The sequence below is a fragment of the Panthera uncia genome (assembly GCF_023721935.1).
Source record: "Panthera uncia isolate 11264 chromosome A1 unlocalized genomic scaffold, Puncia_PCG_1.0 HiC_scaffold_16, whole genome shotgun sequence".
NCBI lineage: Eukaryota > Metazoa > Chordata > Mammalia > Carnivora > Felidae > Panthera > Panthera uncia.
In genome coordinates, this window is record NW_026057576.1 from 3,631,380 (window position 1) to 3,644,503 (window position 13,124).

Here is a 13,124-nt window from a genome sequence, read left to right on the forward strand (position 1 = left end):
TATTTGTACATGGTTGAAGTTAAGTTGTCATCAGCTTCGACTAGATTGTTATATGTGCAAGATACATAAGGCCCCAGGTAACCACAAAGAAAATATCTGTAGAAGATACAAATAAAGGAAATAATAAGTAATCAAAGCATGTCACTACGAAAAAAATCAAAGAATCACACGGGAAGACAGGAGGAGGGGAAAGGATGGACAAAAAAGCTATAAGATAGAAAAAAAGCAATGAAGAAAATGGTAATAGTAAGTCCTTCCTATCAGTTATTACTCTAAATGTAAATAGATTAAACTCCCAAATCAGAAGAGTAGATGAATGGATTAAAAAAATGATCCAACTATAAGCTAGCTGTAAAAGACAGATTTTAGATTCAAGGACACACCCAGCTTAACAGTGAAAGGATAGAAAATTATATTCCATGGGACACCTGGTGGCTCAGTCAGCTGAGCATCTGACTTTGGCTCAGGTCATGATCTCACGGTTTGTGAGTTCAAGCCCTGCGTCGGGCTTGGACTCTGTACTGTGTGCTGACAGCTCGGGACCTGGAGCCTGCTTTGGATTCTGTGTCTCCCCCTCTCTCTGCTCCACCCCTGCTCACACTCTGTCTCTCTCTCAAAAATAAATAAAGATTAAAAAAATGTTTTTTTAAAGACAATTATATTCCATGCAAATGTTAATCAAAAGAAAATAGGGGTGTCCATACTTATCCCAGACAAAATAGAATTTAAGTTAAAAACTGTCACAGGACACAAAGAAGGAGAATATAAAATGGCCAAAAGGTCAGTACATTAAGAAGATAAAACAATTATATACTGACCTAACATCAGAGCACACACACATGAAGCAGACTTTGACAGAACTGAAGGAAGAGACAGCAACACCATAATAGTGGGAAAGTTGAATACCCCATTTTCAATAATAGATACAAGATCCAGACAGAATATCAATAAGAAAACAGAAGACTAAACACTATAGACCAAAGGAATCTATACCTGGTAGAAATCTATACCCGGTAGAAATACCAGGACATTCTACCCAACTATACTAAAATGTACACTCCTCTCAAATGCACACGGTGCATTCTCCAAACTCGACCAAATAGGCCTCAAATCAAGTCTAACAAATTTAAGAAAGTTAAAATCATACTGAATATCCTTTCTGACTACAATGAAACTAGAAATCACTGGCTGAAAGAAAGCTGGAAAATTCACAGACATGTGGAAATTAAATAATACCTTCTTGAACAATGAATCAAAGAATAAACCAAAAGAGAAATTAGAAAACATCTTGAGACACATGAAAATAAAAACAAAGTGCACTAAAACTACAGGATGCATCAAAAATTATAGGAAGAGGGAAGTTTACAGCAATAAAGTACACATTCAAAAAATAAGATCTCAACTGAATAGCCCAACTATATATCCCAAAGAAGTAAGAACAGCAACAAAAGAAGGCCAAAGTTGGCAAAAAAGGGCATAACTTAGAGCAGAAATAAGTGAAATAAAAACAGAAAAACAATAGAAAAAAACAATAATAAATGAAGAGTTGGCTTTCTGCAAAGATCAACAAATTTGACAGACCTTAGGAAAAAAGAGGGTAGACTAAAAAAATCAGAAATTAAAGAGAAGACATTACAACTGATACCACAGAAATTCAAAGATTACAGTAGACTAATAGACTACTAATTGGCAATTACATGCCAATGAACTGGATAACCTAGAAGAAATGGACAAGTTTCTGGAAAGCTACAATCTACCAAGACTGAATCATTAGAAATAAAAATGTAAATAGACCTGTAACTAATAAAGAGATTTAATTAATAATAAAAAAATCTCTCAATGAGGAAAAGCTCAGGACCAGATCGCTTCACTGGTGAATACAGTCAAACATTTGAGGAAGAATTAACACTAGTCCTTGTCAAACTCTTCCAAAAAAATTGAAGAGAAGGGAATACTTCCAAATTCATTTTATGAGGCAAGCTTTAATTTGATAGCAGAGATAGCAAAGGAAAACAAGAAAAGAAAACTACAGGCAAATATCCCTCAATGTAAATGCAAAAATTCCCGCAAAATATTGGCAAACCAAATTCAACAGCCCATTAAATGAATCATACACCATGACTGATGGGAATTATCTCTGGGATGCAAAGATGGTTCAAGTAAGTAAAAAAAAAAAAAAAAATCTGTTTGCAGATGGCATGATCTTATATGCAGAAAACCCTAAAGATTTCAGCAAGAAAATAAAAGGTTAGAACTAAAAACAAAAACAAAAAAAATTGTAAAGTTACAGAATACAAAATCAACCTGCAGAAATCAGCTGTAATAGTATACACAAAATAACTAATAATCTAACAAGGAAATGAAGAGAGCAGTCCCATTTACAAAAGAAAATGAATAAAATGCTCAGGTCTGAGTTCAACAGTGGAGATGAAGGACTTGTGCACTGAAACTACAACATTACTGAAAGAAATTAAATACAATACAAATAAATGAAAGATATCCTATGTTCATGGATTGGAATACTTTATATGTTTTTTTTAATTTTTTTCTTTTTTTTTAACGTTTATTTATTTTTGAGACAGAGAGAGACAGAGCGTGAACGGGGGAGGGTCAGAGAGAGGGAGACACAGAACCCGAAACAGGCTTCAGGCTCTGAGCTGTCAGCACAGAGCCCGACGCGGGGCTTGAACTCATGGACCGCGAGATCATGACCCGAGCCGAAGTCGGCCGCCCAACCAACTGAGCCACCCAGGCGCCCCTGTACTTTATATTTTTAAAATGGCCCAGGGTTCCTGGGTGGCTCAGTGGGTTGAGCGTCTGACTTCGACTCAGGTCATGATCTTGCAGTTCGTGGGTTTGAGCCCCATGTCGGGCTCTGTGCTGACAGCTCGGAGCCTGGAGCCTGCTTCAGATTCTGTGTCTCCCTCTCTCTCTGCCCTTCCCCTGTTCATGCTCTGCTGTCTCTCTCACTCTCTCTCTCTCTCTCTCTCTGTCTCTCAAGAATAAAAATAAACATTAAAAAAAACTAATAAAATAAAAATAAAATAAAATGTCCATACCATCTAAAGTAATCTATAGAGTCAATGCAATTTTTATCCAATTCACAATAGAAATTTTTACAGAAATAGAAAAATAATTCTACAAATTATATGGAAGTACAGAGGACTCTGAATATACCAAAACCAACATTGAATAAGAAAAAGCTGGGGGCTTCATACTTCCTGGTTTTAAAATATATTACAAAGCTACAGTACTCAAAACATTATGATACTGACATAAAAACAGACATATAAAACAATTAAACAGAATAGAGAATGAAGAAAACTTACGCATGTATGGTCAAATTATCTTTGACAAGGATGCCAAGGCTACACAATGACAAAAACAAATGATGTTGGGAAAACTGGATACCCACATGCAAAAGAATAAAATTAAACATGTTTCTTATACTGTACACGAAAATGAACTCAAAATGGATTAGAGACCTGAAAATATAAAACTCCCAGAAGAAATCATAGAGGAAAATCTTCATAATATTGGTCTGGTAGTGATTTCTTGGCTGTGATACCAAAAGCAAGGGCAATAAAAGCAACAATAGACAAATGGGACGACATCAAACTAAAAAGCTTCTGCACGGCAAAGAAAACAATCAACAATGTGAAAGGGCAACCTATGAAATGAGGGGAAATATCCGTAAACCACATATCTGAAAAGGGAATTCATGTCCTAATATGTATTTTTAAAACTCCTACAATTTAATAGCAAATTTTTGATTTGCATGTCCCTGATGATTGGTGATGTTGAGCATCTTTTCATATACTTGTGAGCCATTCATATGTCTTCTCTGGACAAATGTTTAATCAACTCATTTACCTATTTTATTTTATTTTATTTTTAAATTTTTATTTATTTCACAGAGAGAGAGGCAGAGAGAGAGGGAGACAGAGGATCTCAAGCAAGCTCTGCACTGACAGCTTTCTGCCTGATGCGGGGCTCAGTTGGCTAAGTGCCAGCTCAGGTCATGATCTCACAGTTCGTGAGTTCGAGCCCACCCCATGAGGGACTCCAAATCACAAACCGTGAGATCGTGATCTGAGCCAGAGCCAGATGCTTAACCGACTGAGCCACCCGGTCACCCATCACCTCAAACCTTTTAAGATGCCTATTATGAAAAAGACAAGAGATAACAAGTTTTAGTGTGGATATGAAGAAATGGGAACACTTATATGCTGTTAGTGGGAATATGAAATGGTATAGATAGTTTAGAAAACAGTATGGACGTTCCTCAAAAAAATTAAAACAGAACTACCATGTGATCCAGCAATTCCATTTCTGGGTATACACTCCAAAGAAATAAAAGTTTGATCTTGAAGAGCAATTTGCACTCCGGTGTTCACCTCTCTCTGCAGTCAAGAGGTGGAAAAAACCTAAATGTCCATTGATGGATGAATGGATAAAGAAAATGTGATATATGCTTGTGGCGGAATAGTATTGAGCCACAAAAGAAAAAATGAGGAAATCCTGTCATATGCCACAACATGGATAAACCTTGAAGGCATTATGTTAAGTGAAATAAGACAATCACCAAAAGAGAAATGCTGTATGATTTCACCCATGTTTGGCCTCTAAAGTGGTCAAACTCATAGAAACAGAAAATAGAATGGCTGTTGCCAGGAGCTGGGAGGAGAGGGAGAAATAGGGAATTCGTGTTCAATGGGTAAAGAGTTTCCATTGCACAAGATGAAAAAATTCTAGAGATCTGTTCAACACAGTGCTTGCAGTTAACAATACTGTACGTTTGAATTTTTGCTACGAGGGTAGATCTTGTGTGTCTTTTACCCCAATAAGAAAAACTTGAAAATATTAGGTGTACTTTACTGCTAAAAATATAAAATAATTAAACTATGTATATCGAATTGCCCTTATCAATGCCCTGTGCTGAGAAAGTAAAAATACAGCTGTTACAATTCCTTTCATTTTTATATATTAGTTTTCTACCTTTTACTAAAGGACTTTCCATCTTGCTTAAAAAACACAAGAAACTCTATTGGACATTTAGAAAAGATTTCACTAAGTTATATTTTAATAATATGGAAACTGAGACTTATATGAGTGACACAAATTTCCCAAGAATGTGCCACCCACTGGGGCGCCTGGGTGGCTCAATCGGTTAAACGTCCGATTTTGGCTCAGGTCATGATCTTGTGGTTTGTGAGTTTGAGCCCCGCATTGGGCTCTGTGCTGACAGCTCAGAGCCTGGAGCCGGCTTCGGATTCTGTGTCTCCCTCTCTCTCTCTGCCCCCCCCCCCCCCCTCATTCTCTCTCTCTCTCTGTCTCAATAATAAATAAACGTTAAAATAATTAAAAAGAAAAAAAAAGAATGTGCAACCCATTATGGGCAGAGCACAGACTAAACCACAATCTTCTTGATTCCAAATCCTGAAAACTCATAATCAAAGCACAACATGTTGTGCATCCAGATCTTTAAAGAAATACACTTGTAAAAGAAGCTACCGTGTACGAATCATTCTTTAGCACGATAGAAGTTAAGGACAATTCTCCTCTTCAAGATAATATCTCCCCTGATTTAGTTTGACTGATGTTCTCTCAGAACAAATTCCTCTCCCCCTTCCACTGTGCTGTGATACATTACTCCAAGCCACCTTTGCGTAAACACATCAAGAGCCATTTTGGCTGGTGTGGGAAATTGTTAGGGCTGATAGGAACAGAAACACTTGCTGTGGTTCTAATGGGCCCTAAATTAAGACTGTCGGAATCTTGTGTCAGGTGAAATTAGACAGGAGAAAATGTTCCAACGAATCCAATCGGGAAGACTGTCAACTGGTAATAGGTGAAAATTGTACCTTACATCTGGACGAGTCGGACATCTTAATGAAGGTACTTTCCCAAATCTGCCGCGACGGCATCATCGTGCCCCCTCAACATATGGTTGACATCCTATAGCTTCACAGGCCTGTGGTTAATGTAGTGAATAATGTAAACGTTTCTATCAAGAAAGGGTTCAATTTTATCCCAGATTTCGAGTATTGAAAGCTTCTCGAGTGAAATAAGTCAGTGACGCTGTTCTCCTGATTTTAAAAATAATATCAGCATTGCCAATTTAGTGAAGGAGATAACCAGATGGCGAATTATTTTCCTGAGCATTTTATTTCAAGAGGGTTAATACATCAGCGTAACTCTTCCGTGTGTTCTGCCCGTAGATTTGAATCCAAGAAACACACAAAAATTCTTTTTTAATGTATTAATCTAAATAATTGCCCGGTGATTTGATAGTTAGGGTGATCTTAAAAATATTTGTCAATAACCTAAAATTCAAGAAATATGGCTTTACAGGTGCTTAAAAGGTCACACTCTTAGAACCTTTTCGGGAAAGTTTCGTCAACATTCAGATGGACAGCGGACAAGGCGCAAGACCAACACCAAGTGGCTACGATGGTGTGAAAAGAGACAAGAATTAAATGACAGGAGAAATCCGAATCCACATAAGAACATGAAGGTAGATTTAAATTCAGGTAATCTCTTCTTCCTTTGGCACAGTCGTTTTACATAATAATTTTACATAATAATTTTGTTTTCAATGCATGCTATGCTTGGATCCATATATAATGCCTAAGGTATTATAAAATGCAATGAAATCAAATTATTATCTTGCTAAATGTTAGGGACAATTAAACAAAACCTGTTATTCTAAGATTTAAGAGGAAAATTTTCATTTTTGTTGGGACTGTCTGGGAAAATGGGAACGTGGTACTCATTTGCTTTATCTTCCACCTGAACAAACCACTAAACCACTTTTTGACTCAAAAAGGAGTCAAGGGACACCTGGGTGGCTCAGTGGGTTAAGCGTCTGACCTCAGCTCAGGTCATGATCTCGCGATCTGTGAGTTCGAGCCCCGTGTCAGGCTCTGTGCTGACGGCTCGGAGCCTGGAGCCTGCTTCAGATTCTGTGTCCTCCTCTCTCTCTGCCCCTCCCCTGCTCGCACTCTGTGGGTCTCTCTCTCTCTCTCTCTCTCTCTCAAAAATAATAAACATAAAAAAAAAATTACAAAGGAGTCAAATGGGGAAGAAAACACCATCCATACTGAAAATAGGATACGATCGTAACTCCACGGTGCAAAATCAGAGAACATTTGCCAAATTCTGCAGTTTGGATGAAAACAAAAGAGGAAATTTAGGGTCAACCTATATGTGAGCACAGAACAGTGGGCGGAAGACTGGAATGTTCTAAAACACTGTCAAATAGGGGTGCCTGGGTGGCTCAGTCGGTTGGGTGTCCGACTTCGGCTCAGGTCATGATCTCACAGTTCCTGAGTTCGAGCCCCGCATCGGGCTCTGTGCTGAACACTTGCCCAGAGCCTGGGGCCTGCTTCGGGTTCTGTGTCCTTCTCTCTCTGCCCCTTCTCTGCTAGTGCTCTGTCTCACTCTGTCTCTCAAAAATAAATAAATGTAAAAAAAAAAAATTTAAAGCACTGTCAAGTAGAACTAATTGGAAAGGTGAAAGAGAGAGAGGGAGATTTGTGGGTTTTTTTCTTGTAGCCATTTAGATTTTCTTTTCTTTTAATAAACTTTATTAACTATGATACGTATATAACTGACCCATTTCAAGTGAACAATTTGATGAGATTAGACAAATGTATGCATCTATGTAACCACGAACACACTCAAGATACAGAACATTTCCATCACCCCCAAAAGCTTCTTCAGACAGATTAGCATTAGTTTCCTCCCCCCCTTATCCTTGGCCCCAGGAACCACTGGTCTTTCTAGAATCTCATATGAATGAAATGCTGCGATATGCACCCTATCGTGCCCACTTTCGCTCAGTCTAATGTCGTGATTCCTCCTTCACTCACTTTGCTCCTTTTATCACTGAGTTCTTTTTCTCTGCCCAGATGAACCACATTTTTCAAAATCCGTTTACTATCTGATATACATTTTGACTTGTTCCTAGATTTTGACTGTTATGAATAAAGTTTCTACGAATATTCATGTGCCAGCCTTTGTATGCCATCTATTTTTATTTTTATTTAGTAAATACCTAAGAGTGGAATTGTTGGGTCACATGGTAAGTGTATGTTTAACTTTATAAGAAACTTCTAATACATTTTCCAAATCAGTTATACCTTATACGTTTCTCAGCAATTTACAAGTATCCCAGTTGTCCCACGTGCAATTCAAAACGTGTTAGCGCCGGCATTTTAAATTGTACCCATCCTAGTAGATGTGTGGTGGCATTTTAGATATTTCATTGGTGACTAATGATGTTGAATATCTTTCATATGTCTCCTTCGTGTAAGGTCTGCTCAACTCTTTTGGCAATTTTTAAATTAGCTTGTTTTCTTATAATTGAGCTGCGAAACTACTTTTTATATTCTGAATATAAGTGTTTGTCAGATTAAATATAATATTTACAATTGCTGCTGTAACAAATTACCAAAAACCCAGAGGCAACACAAAGTCCCGAAAGTCAGAATTCCGAAATTTCTTACAAGGCTGAAACCAAGGTGTTGGCAAGGCTCCGTTCGTTTCCAGAGGCTCTAGGAGGGACGCCATCTCCTTGCCTTCTTCCGTTATCTAGAGACCACCTGTACCTGCACCCCTGGCCATGGACCCTCCTTCGATCTTCACAGCCAGCAGTGTAGCATCTTTACATCTCTCCTAGCGTCTCATCACCTACCCTCACATGAGGACTTTTGCGTTCACATCAAGTTTACTCAGTCGGAGATAACTTCCCCATCTCAAGATCTTTAACTTAGTTACGTCACAAAGCCCTCTTAACCACTGAAGGGAACACAGGTTCTGGGGATTAGGACATGGACATCCTTTGGGGCCAAGATTCAGCCTACCATATTATATCACAAATATTTTCTCCCAGCAATGGCTTCCCTTTTCCTTGTAATTTTTCAAAAATGTTTATAGTGCTTGCTTCGGCAGCACATATACTAAAAATTTTTATATCTACTTGTTTTTTGAGAAAGAGAGCATGAGCTCAAGTGGGGGAGGAGCAGAGAGAAAGGGAGAGAGAGAGAATCCCAAGCAGGCCCATCCTAGTCCCAGTGGTGTCAGTGCAGAGCCCAACATGGGGCTCGAACTCACGAACTAGGAGATCATGACATGAGCCAAAACAAGAGTTGGATGCTTAACCTACTGAGCTACCCAGGCGCCCCTTCCCTTTTTATTTTCTTAAGTGTGCATTTAGAAGAAGAAACATTTTGATTACTTTTGATAATTTTGATAAAGTCTGATTTATTACTTTTCCTTTATGGTTTGTGCATTAGGGTCATATTGTAAAATATTCGCCTCCAAGTTTAAAGCTATAAATTGCTTTCTAAGTAAAGCTTTACATGAATCACACACATTGGAATTTATTGTTTTCCCCAGTTATCTTTTTTCATTATCATTCAGTTCAAAATATTTTATCATTTCCCTTTTGATATCTGCTTTGACCCACATGTTATTTTAAATGGTGCTGTTTAATTTTCAAACATTTGGACATTTTAGATATCCTGTACTTTTCTGTTTTTAATATAATTCCATTGTGATCAGAGATTATACTCTATAATTTCAATTTCTTTTAACTATTGAGACTCGTTTCATGGCCTATTGTCCATAACCATGTGCATTTATAAAAAATGTATACTATGGTTCTCTTGAATACAGTGATCCATAAATGTCAATTTGATCAACTTGGTTGATAGCTTTGTTCAATTAATTTATGGTTTATTAATTATATGTGTTCTTGTTTTATTAATTTCTGAGATAGAAGTATTTATTCCTCTCTATAGTTACATATGTTTGCTCTTCAAGTATTTTTTTATTTTCTATATTAGTTATATACACATTTTAAATAGTTATGTCTTCTTTTTGGATTGACCTTTTTGTCTTTTTCAAATGTTTTTCTTTATGCCTGGCAGTCTTCCTTGCTGTGAATGCTACTTTTTCAAATTTTAATATAGCCACTCCAGTTTTCTTATGATTTGTCTTTGCATGATATATATTAATCAGTGTTCTTGGCTTTCACCCATCTGTTTCTTTAGAAAAACAAGGTTTTTAAAAACATAGATATGTTGGAATATTTAAACACACACACGCAAACACTTGGGTTTAAATCTGCCTTATTTTTTGTTTTCCATTTGCCTTATCTTTTTTGTTGTTGTTCCTTTTTTCTTGACTTATTTTACTAATTTTTTTTAAGGTTTATTTGAGTGAAAGAGAGAGAGAGAGTTGGGGGAGGCGCAGAGAAAGGGGGGGAGACACAGAATCTGAAACAGGCTCGTCTCTGAGTTGTCAGGACACAGCCCGACGCGGGGTCGAACCCATGACCGGAGAGATTAGACCTGAGCCGAAGTTGGACACTTCAACGACTGGGCCACCCAGGTGCCCCTTTTCTTGCCCTTTTTTTTTTTTTTTTTTTTTGGATTGAATATTTTTATAATTTCACTTGATTTCTACTATTGGCTTAGTATACCTCTTATTTTTATTTTCCATTGGTTGCTGTAAAGATAACAGTATGGATCTCTAACTTATCGCCGTCTATCAATAGTATTGTATCACTGCGTAAGGTAAGAACCAGACCGCAGTATGCTTCTTCCCACATCCTGTCCTTTGCGCTGTTCTCACCCTTTTCGTTTCCACACGTTATAAACTCCACTACGTAGTGTTATCATTTTTATTAACAATCAGCTACCTTGGGACTTGGGGGTGGCTCCGTCGGTTAAGTGTCAGACTCTCGGTTTCCGCTCAGGTCGTGATCTCACAGTTTGTGTGTTCGAGCCCCACATCAGGCTCTGGGGTGACAGTGCAGAGCCTGCGTAGGGTTCTCTTCTCCCTGTCTCTCTTTGCCCCGGCTCGTGCTCTCTCTCTCTCTCTCTCTCTCAAAACTAATAAATAAACTTAAAAAGAAATCAACTATGTTCTGAAGACATTTTTAATGAGAGAAAAATGTCTTTTACATTTCCCTACATACTTAGTCATTTCCTGTACTCTTCCATTTCTTTGTGTACATCCAGGTTACCGTACTGTATTATTTCCTTTAAAACGAAAGAAGTTTCTTTCACATTTCTTGCAATACAGATCGGCAGCTAATAATTCTGTTTTTGATTGAGAAAATCCTTATGTTGCCTTCATTCTTTTTGTGTTTTTTTTTTTAATTCCAGTTAGTTAACATACAATGTAGTGTTAGTCTGAAGTTGTAGTTTGTTTGTAGTTTGTAGTTTGAAGTCGAAGTTAGTTTGTAGTGTTAGTATGTAGTAGAACATAGCGATTCAACACCTCCATACATCACTGGGTGCTCAGCAGAGCAAGGGACTCCTTAATCCCCATCACCTGTGTAACCCATCCCCCCACCCACCTCCCCTCTGGAAACCATCAGTTTGTTCCCCATAGTTCATCTGGTTCGTGGTTTGCCTCCTTCTATTTTTACCCCTTGTTCATTTGCTGTGTTTCTTAAATTCCACATACGAGTGAGATCATATGGCATTTGTCTTTCTCTCACTGCCACGTTTTGTTTACCTTAACACCCTCTAGCTCTATCCACATTGCTGCAAGTGGCAAGATTTCCTTCTTTTGTATTGTTGCCTTCGTGCTTAGAAAAATATTTTCATGGGGTATAAAATCAGAATGTGGCTTTCTTCTTCCTTTCAGCACGTGACAGACGCTGTATTATCTCCTGCCGGGCGTGGTGTCTGACTGGAGTTTCTCGTCACTCTTAGTTTCACGCCTCTGTGTGGGGTACGGTCTTTTTTTACTGTAACTCTGAAAATTTTTCCCTTCATGCCTATTTTACAACAACCTACTTGCGCCAATGACGGTGTGGCCTTCTTTTTGCTTGGTGCGTATTGAGGTTCCTGGATCTACAGACTTCTGTTATTTTACAAATTTGGAAAATACTTTGGCCATTATTTCTTCCATCTCTTTCTTTGGCCACTCCTCTCTTGAGGTCTCTAAGTAAATGCATGTTAGATTGCTTTGCGTTGTCCCACAGGTCACTGGTCACTGAGGCTCTAGTTTTACTTGTTTATTTTGTTTCATTTTCCTGTCTCTTTTCATTGTTTCAGTTTGGACAGTTTCTATCATTTTTGAGTTTATGAGTGTTTCTTCCATAGCAATCTAGTCTGGCGTTTATAGCATCCAGTGAATTTTTTTTTTTATTTCAGATTGTTTCTTAGTTCTAGAATTTCCATTTGGTTCTTTTTATATATTTTATTTCTCTGGGTATTATATTCATGTTTTCATTTAATCTAAAGCATATTTTAAGAACTAATTTAAAGACCTTGTAGCCAACATTGTTACATGTTTTATTTCTGGATTTGTTTCTACTATTTCTTTCCTGTTTATAGGTGACATGTTCCTGTTCTTGCAATGTCTAAATCTTTTTGGAAAGTAGACATTTTGTTTATTGCTTAACAAATGCTAAATTCTTTTTTTTTTTTTTTTAATTTTTTTTTTCAACGTTTTTTATTTATTTTTGGGACAGAGAGAGACAGAGCATGAACGGGGGAGGGGCAGAGAGAGAGGGAGACACAGAATCAGAAACAGGCTCCAGGCTCCGAGCCATCAGCCCAGAGCCTGACGCGGGGCTCGAACTCACGGACCGCGAGATCGTGACCTGGCTGAAGTCGGACGCTTAACCGACTGCGCCACCCAGGCGCCCCAAAATTCTTTATTTCTTTACAGAATGTTGGACTTCATTGTGGCAAGCAATGATATTATTTACACCAGTTAATCGCTTGACATTGATCAAGCTTTTAAAGGCAGGTTTAGAAGGCTCTTGGGTGGCTCCGTTGGTTGAGCGTCTAACTCTTGACTTCAGCTCAGGTCATGATCCCGGGGTAATGGAATCAAGCCCTGCATCAGATTCTGTGCTGAGCACAGAGCCTGCTTAAAATTCTGTCTCTCTTCACCCCTCTCCCCCACTCCTGCTTTCTCTCTTTATCTCTAAAATTAAAAAAATACAGGCGGATTTAGAATATTACTCTAATATCTCCCCTGAGTATCCCAGGTGTTCACTCTGACCTTTTAGAAATTAAAGGTATTCCCACCTTATGTTAACTCTGGTAATTATTCAGCTTACAACTCCCCAGTCGTTCTTGGAACTTCACCCT